The sequence below is a fragment of the Rousettus aegyptiacus genome, unplaced genomic scaffold, assembly GCF_014176215.1.
Source record: "Rousettus aegyptiacus isolate mRouAeg1 unplaced genomic scaffold, mRouAeg1.p scaffold_m13_p_8, whole genome shotgun sequence".
NCBI lineage: Eukaryota > Metazoa > Chordata > Mammalia > Chiroptera > Pteropodidae > Rousettus > Rousettus aegyptiacus.
The window spans coordinates 98,250,513-98,258,313 of record NW_023416311.1 but is presented as its reverse complement, the minus strand read 5'-3'; the positions used below and the strand labels follow the sequence as shown (position 1 = coordinate 98,258,313).

The following is a 7,801-nucleotide window of genomic DNA, read 5'->3' as shown; positions in this document are numbered from 1 at the left end:
TGTTTTCTTAATTCTTTCTGTCAGTCTGTAGATAAAAAGAAGATGTGATGAATATATACAGTGGAATGTTACTTGCCATAAAAGAAGGTATTATGCTAAGTGAAATAGGTCAGTAAAGAAAGAAAAATACCATATATTTCACATATATGTGGAATCTAAAAAACAAAATAAATAAACAAGACAAAGATATTTATACATACAGAGAACAAATTATTGGTTGTCACGTGGGAGGGTGTTTGGGGAAATGGGTGAAAAATGTGAAGGAATTAAGAAATACACATTGCCAGTTATAAAAATAGTCATGGGGAAGTGAGTACAGCATAGGGAATATAGTCATTAATACTATAATAACTTTGTCAGATGGCTATTAGACCTATCAGGCTGATTGCCTTATAAGTTATATAAATGTCTAATCAGTATGTTGCACATTTGAAAGTAATATAATATTGTATGTCATCTGTAATTGAAATTTACTTTTAAATTTTAAAGTTTCCGATGTAATTTTCATATGAGTGAAATTCCATTTTAAGTCTTTATTGTTTCACTTTGATCTTAGTATTTAACATAAGAAAATGCATACCAAGATTTATATTGGAATTACATTTATTTAATTGCAACTATTTGTTCACTATAGAAACAAAAATTTAGTAAAAATCAACCAAATAATTCTGTGAAAATCAATTGCCTATATGAAATTTATAGTGTATTACATATTTTACTATATGTAAATTGTGAGGTATGGATCTTTTATATCAATAAAGTTTATAAGAAATATGTGTATGTATACACATGTAAAATTAATTTTTTAGCCAGTTGTTAACATTTACCAAACCATACTTGATGGCTCTTGAAAAATGTGAGTGTATGGCCTACTGCAGTCACATTTTAAGATGGATGAGTAAATATACATTAAGAGAAACAATTTAAACTTCTGATTGTTGAGATTCAAATAAGAATTTCTTTCCTCCTTAGAATGTTTTCTTTGGAAGAGGAAAGTGACTATTGATGTGTCTTATCCAAATCAGTAGAGGATATTAGAACAAGTATAAGTCCTGAGACCAGAGTTTGCAACTTGGGATGTGGTTATCTAAGTAGACCAGAAATATGGAGAACCAGGAAATGAAAAGATACAAAGTAAAAGGACCCCTAAAAGAACTAGGGAGTCTGGTTGTCTTTCTTCAAAGGACTATAGAGGCCTATACATAAATCTGAATGAGTAAGTCAACATCAGAACCCAAGTTTATCTTCAGTTTGTTTACCATGTGGGACCAGTGGGGTCAAATGACATGTGCCATGCAAATCAATGGAATTTATAGGCCACAGATAGCACCTGCTCCATAATTAGTTAAGAAACATAAATTGACCCCACATTATCATGGTACATTTCTTCTCTGTGTTCTAATGAATTTGAGAATAAAGAGAAATAAATATATATTTTTTCTTTTTAGTTTAACTTTACTAGACTGTACAATAGATACTGACATGCATTGACAGCGTTCCTTCTTCAGCATCAAGGCGCTGTCAGTAGATTTGGCAGCTAACAGCTGTCACTTGACTCTGTCTCAGAGAGTTGTTCTAAGCAGAAGATAGCTAATTTCTCAAGATCATGGCTACTCTTCCTGGGGGTAGCTTAAACATAATGCCTGTGATCTGTGGGAAGGGAAAGGCCTTTTCCTCATTTCAAGTTACTTTGGAAAAGCAATTTCAACTCTATGACTTCTTGTAGGATTTGTTGGGTGTTCTGCTAGAACTGCATCGCTTTTCAACTCCTGAATGGCCATTCCTTCCCTTAAAATGAAGTTATTTTGTTGTTGTTGTTGTTTTTTTTTTTTCAAAATGTGCTACCAAATAAACCCCATGAACATAAAACTGAATCATAGAGTTAGAAAACTTAATGAAAGTCTTCCTCCAGGTTATTGCAGGATTATTCCTACAACGTACTGAAACTGGGTTTTCTCTACTCAAGACATTACTTACATAATTTAAAAAATAGTTCCAAGAGTCCCAGCATATTTAAAATAAATATGTGATTTATTTTTCTTTAACAGAAATAACAATATCACATAACAAAAATATGTCTTAGCACTTCTCAGCTCTGAGCATTGCTAGACACTTTCTCTGTTTGTCAATGGCATTGCAATGCATGAATCTGCAACAGCGGGCAAGTAAAACAACTGTTTTAAAAGCTAAAAAAAATTAAAATGTGAAATGGTTAGTACCATGACACTATTGATAGGAATTACTGAAATAGTCAAGAAAGTAATCAGTGAAAATGAAAATATATCAGTAGGACATTACCACTTTTTCTATAAGCTTTATGTTAAACTTCAAGTTTCCTGTATAGTAATGACAGATCTTTGCTGTTTATTTCTATGCACAAGACAATAAACACCGCATAATCCATGATTTATTAAGCCATTTTATAAATGGAATGTATTTATCACAATTATAATTTGTGTAAATAGACTTTTGTTTACTAATGAAAACAGCATTCACTAAATATATATCAGTGAATTAACATATAAAGAGATTTAGTCTTCATCTGCCTTATCTCATTGCTATTTTTAAAGTAATATTAAAGATAAATGGATCATAGTTTTAGACTCAGTGAAAAATGTGATAAGATTGAATTCAACAAATAAAAATAAATATGTCATTTGCAGAGAATAACATTTTATATTTCTATGAAAGATGCATTGGTGTCTTAAATATGCAAAATTATAAATACACATTTCTTCATGTTTTATTATTCCTTTATACTTCCTTTACTATTTAATACTTTAAATTTTTCCTTCAGATTATTTTTAACTATTCATCTGTACAGATGCCTATAGGTTTGTTTTGTGTTTTTTTATTAGGAGGGAAAATTTGGAAAGGTGACATATTTTGAAATGCTAAAACAAATGTCCTATAATTTTTCATTTAGATTATGGATAAATTATGAATAGTGAAATATATGACATTTGAATCTCAGTCATAGAATGTCATAGATTTGTCAAAAACCCTTTAAATGATTTTGAATGGAATCAATATATAGATAACCTATTTTCCAGAAATGCTTCTGTGGTTGATTCTAGGTTAGCATTTGGCACAAGACGTTTAAGTGAGATTTGAAAGAATGAGAAACGGCACCCACTACACTCTGAAAATTGTGCTACAGTTTAACCTTGCATGTCATTGTGAGTGGCAATTTTTTCTCTTTTCTCCTTTTAATGTCCGGTGTTTCTGACCAACTGCCAGAATTGTGGACCTAAAGACAATTTTCCACTTGCTCCCGTAATTATGTAAGGTATGATGCCTGTAATAAAAACCCTTATTCAGTATCACTTCAATATTGGTTCTGCCTCCCTGGCCTAAGTGACTGACCTATCTGCTCTACTAATGGTATTTCTAAATACCTTTATCTAAGGAAATTTGCTGTTAATTATACTTTTGGCTACTCATTTAATTACAGCATCTTCTCTTGAAATCAAGGGACTCACTGACGAACACCTCTGCAATAGAGAGTTTATAAAATTAGTTGAAAAAATTTAAAATATATTATTTAAAATATATTATTGGTATTTTGCACCTAGAAAAAAATATTACCTTGTGAAAGTATAGTTGTAGAACATTTCATCTATTCTTTAAAAACACAAGGAATAAAGAAACATAAATAAGAGTCAAAATCTTTTATTTTACTTGTAATTTCTTTTAAGCCACTTTTAACTTATAGACAGTTGTTATTAATTTAAAAATAAACATGCAGACAAATGAAGACCAAAAATTATTTCATAACCAAACTTTTAACCCATTTATCCATTCAAGTTTTATTGTTGTTTTGAAAAATATTTTTATACATAATTTTTACTCCCCAACATCAATTTCCAAAAATACCTGGCTCTCTCTATCAATAGTTAAATTAATTGTATATATTTGCCGCCTTTTACTAAGTAGTAAAAATAAATCACACTGAAGGGTCTCATTTGTGGTTTTTCTCTACTGTATTCTGAACAAACATCTTTACGGTATCTCTTTATGATTAACCTTCTCTAAAGCTTTCAATTTCTAGTTCCAGATTCTATTTTTGACTTCCATTTCTTAGTCCCCAGGGCTTGTATTTAATCTTCTTTTAGTCTACTTCTTCCAGGAGCAAACTAATGGGTAAGCTTAATGTGCTTCACTACATATGTCTGTCTTAAACTGCCCTCTTCTTCTAAAAGCATCTAAAGTACTTTTATTCTTGAGGGAAATACAAATAAGAAAAAAAAGAATTTTGATATAATGTGGAGTGAAAGCAAAATGAGTGATAAGGTATTTTTAGAGAAAGTATATCTGTATCACAGAAAAAAAAAAAGTTAAGAATGGCACAGATTCCTAGGAATATATACATTTTCCAGAAATCTCTATTACCACAAGAATGAAAATAACACATTTTTATACTTATCTTTAGAGATTTTTTTCTTACCTTTTTTTTAAAAAAATGACTTCACCAGAACTTTCTGAGGGATGATTACTATTAAGTTACAGATTTCTTCCAAATAACTTGTTTAAATGTTTTAAAAGTATTCTAACTTGTACATTTGCATTTTACCTTCAAACAAAATAAATAATACTTTTACAAGCATATAAAATTGTATTGACTTATAATTTTTTAACATACTGCCTTGAAAATACAGGTATGTTCTGTCCAATTTTTCAGAATAGTGTGAAAACCCCTTCAAAGACAATTTTTAAAGTTAAGTATTTGAGTAAAATAAGCATATAAATTTAAAAATCTCATATTTTTACCAAAATGATATTATAATAATGCACATGTTTGAAGGAATATGAGTGGTACTTAAAAATAAAATATGATTGATTATAAATAGCTAAAACACATGATGATAAAAAATTTTGAAGAGCAATGAGGTTTAAAAAGTCAATGATAAAATATATGTTTTAATTTCTTCTAGATACAGGTTACAGAATAAAGTACATTAGTCTTTAAATATCCTATTCTCAGAGTTTTAATAGGACTATTCAAAAAATTCCGTAATTACAGAGAAAGAAAGACAAAATGATTAATATATGAAAATATAATTCCGTCTATGGCCATGCTATCCTGAACAAGCCCAATCCCATCTGATCTCGGAAGCTAAGCAGGGTCAGGCCTGATTAGTCCTTGGATGGGAGACCACCTAGGAAGACTAGGTGCTGTAGGTATAAAAATAAATAAATAAAATTTAAAAAATAAGGGATTGTAAACTGACAAGGTTCTTGCAATCTGTGAGGTCAACCAAAGGTTGGCTAGCCTAAAAAATAAAAATAAAATAAAATATAATTCCACCTGGAACCTATTGAGTGGTAAACACTTAAAACATGTATTTCAGGTAGGCAAGGAAGTTCTAGCCTGCTTATTTTCTTGAAGAGAAAGCAAGAGTATAATGAGGACAAATGATAGAATTTTCAAATATAGGCATATTTTAGTCATAGTTGTTTATTAAAAAAAAGTTGCTATAATTTTGCATAAAATCAAAATTATGCTGTTTCAAGGTTTAATAAAGTTTATCCAACTGTACATCATCCAATCCTATACATGATAAAATGTATACTTAAAACAACTTTGAAAATCTGTCTATTATTTTCCTAATAATTAATGACATTGAGCATCCTTTCAATAACTTCTAATTGAAAGGATGCTCAATGTCATTAATTATTAGGAAAATGCAAATCATATCTACAATGAAATATCATCTGACATCTTTAGAATAGTTATTATCAAAAAGGTAAGGGATGACAAGTGTTGGTGAGGATACAGAGATGAGGAACTCTTGTGTGCTGTTGATAGGGATGCAAATTGGTGCAGCCCCTATGGAAAACAGTATGGAAGTTCCTCAAGAAATTAAAAATGGAACTATCATCTAATCCAGCAATCCCACTTCTGGGTATATATACAAAAGAACTGAAAACAGGATATAGAAAAGGTGACTGCACTCCTATGTTTATTGCATTATTAGCAATAGTCAAGATAAGGGCCTAATTATCCATCAATGGATGAATCAATAAAGAATATGTGAGATATATACATACATCCACCATATATCATAAAAATAAATAAATAAAATTTAAAAAATAAGGGATTGTAAACTGACAAGGTTCTTGCAATCTGTGAAGTCATATGACCTACAATATATAGTCATGTGTGTGTGTATAATCACATTATATATAATGTATAAATAATTCAGCCATAAGGAAAAAGGAAAGGGTGCCATTTCTGACAACATAGATGAACCTTCAGGTAATTATACTAAGTGAGATATGTCAGACAAAGAAAGAATAATACTGTATGATATCACTTATACATGGAATTCAAAGAAGTCAAACTTGGAGAAACAGAGTAGAATGGTGGTTGCCAGAGACTGGGGTATGGGGAAATTGGGGAGCTGTTGGTCAAAGGGTACAAACTTGCAATTACAAGATTAATAAGTTTGGGTAGCTAATGCACAACATTGTGATTATAGTTAACAATACTGTATTATATATTTGCAAGTTGCTAAAAGACTAGATCTTAAATGTTCTCACTACAAAAAAGAAATAATAATTATGTGACATAATAGAGGTTTAGCTAATGCTATGATGGTAATTAGAATGTTGTGTGTGTGTGTGTGTGTGCGCGTGTGTGTGTATAGTTAACACATTGTACACCTTAAACTTATACAACGTTATGTCAAGTATGTCTCAGTTTAAAAATTGAGTATGATTAATGGCTTTCAGTATATTCACAGATGTGCGCATTTACCATCACTGTCATTTTTAGAATATTTTTGTTACCTCAAAAAATTATTTAAGCCATGACTTTTAGCCATCACCCTCTCGCTTTCTTCTTTCTAGTCTTACACAAGCATTAACTTATGTTCTCTGTACAGAGATTTCCCAGTTTTAGGACTTTCATATTAATGGAATCATATAGTATGTGAAATTTTGGATTTTTTTAACTTAGAATGATGTTTTTAAGGTCTATTCATATTGCAGAGCATCTCAAAACTTAATATTACCTTTTTTATTTTAAGGCTTTATATAATAGAACAGTTTTGGGTTAACAGCAAAGTTGAGAGAAAAGTACAGAGATTTCCTATTTTTTTGCCTTCCCCCCACACATACATAGATCCCTTCATTATTTACATTCCTCAGGAGAGTGGTACACTGGTTACAATTTGCGACCTTACATTAACACATCATAATTACCCAAAGTTCCTAGTTTACATTATAGTTCTCTCTTAGTGTTGTATTTTCTGAGTTTGGAAAAATCTGTGATGACTAATGTCTATTGTTATAAAAATCCTCCATGTTTTGTCTATTTCTTTTTCCTCATACCCCAAATTTCTGGCAACCACTGATCTTTTTATTGCTTTCATAGTTCTGCTTTTTCTTGAATGTCAAATAGTTATAATCATACAGTAAATGGCCTTTTGTCACATTGGCTTCTTGCACTTAATTATATGCATTTAAAATTCCTTTATATCTTTTCATACTTGAGAACTCTTTTTGTCTTGAATATTATTTAATTATCTGGATATACTACAGTTTATTTAGTTATTCTCATATTAAAGGACATCTTGGTTCCTTCTAAGTTTTGGCAATTATGAATAAAGTTTCTATAAACATATATGTGCAAGTTTCTACATGGACGTGCCTTTCAATTTCTTTGGGTAGATATCAAGGAGTGTGACTGCTAGATCTTATGGTAAGAGTATGTTTAATTTTGTAAGAAACCACCAAAACGCCTGGCAAAGTGGTTGTACCATTGTGCATTACTACCAGCAATGAATGAGGGTTCCTG

At 30.4% G+C, this 7,801-nt stretch overlaps 1 pseudogene; it reads left to right on the top strand.

Annotated features, from left to right (window-relative positions):
- The first annotated feature begins 5,065 nt into the window (after nucleotides 1-5,065).
- On the top strand, nucleotides 5,066-5,184 carry LOC118607273 (annotated as a pseudogene).
- Nucleotides 5,185-7,801: the final 2,617 nt, after the last annotated feature.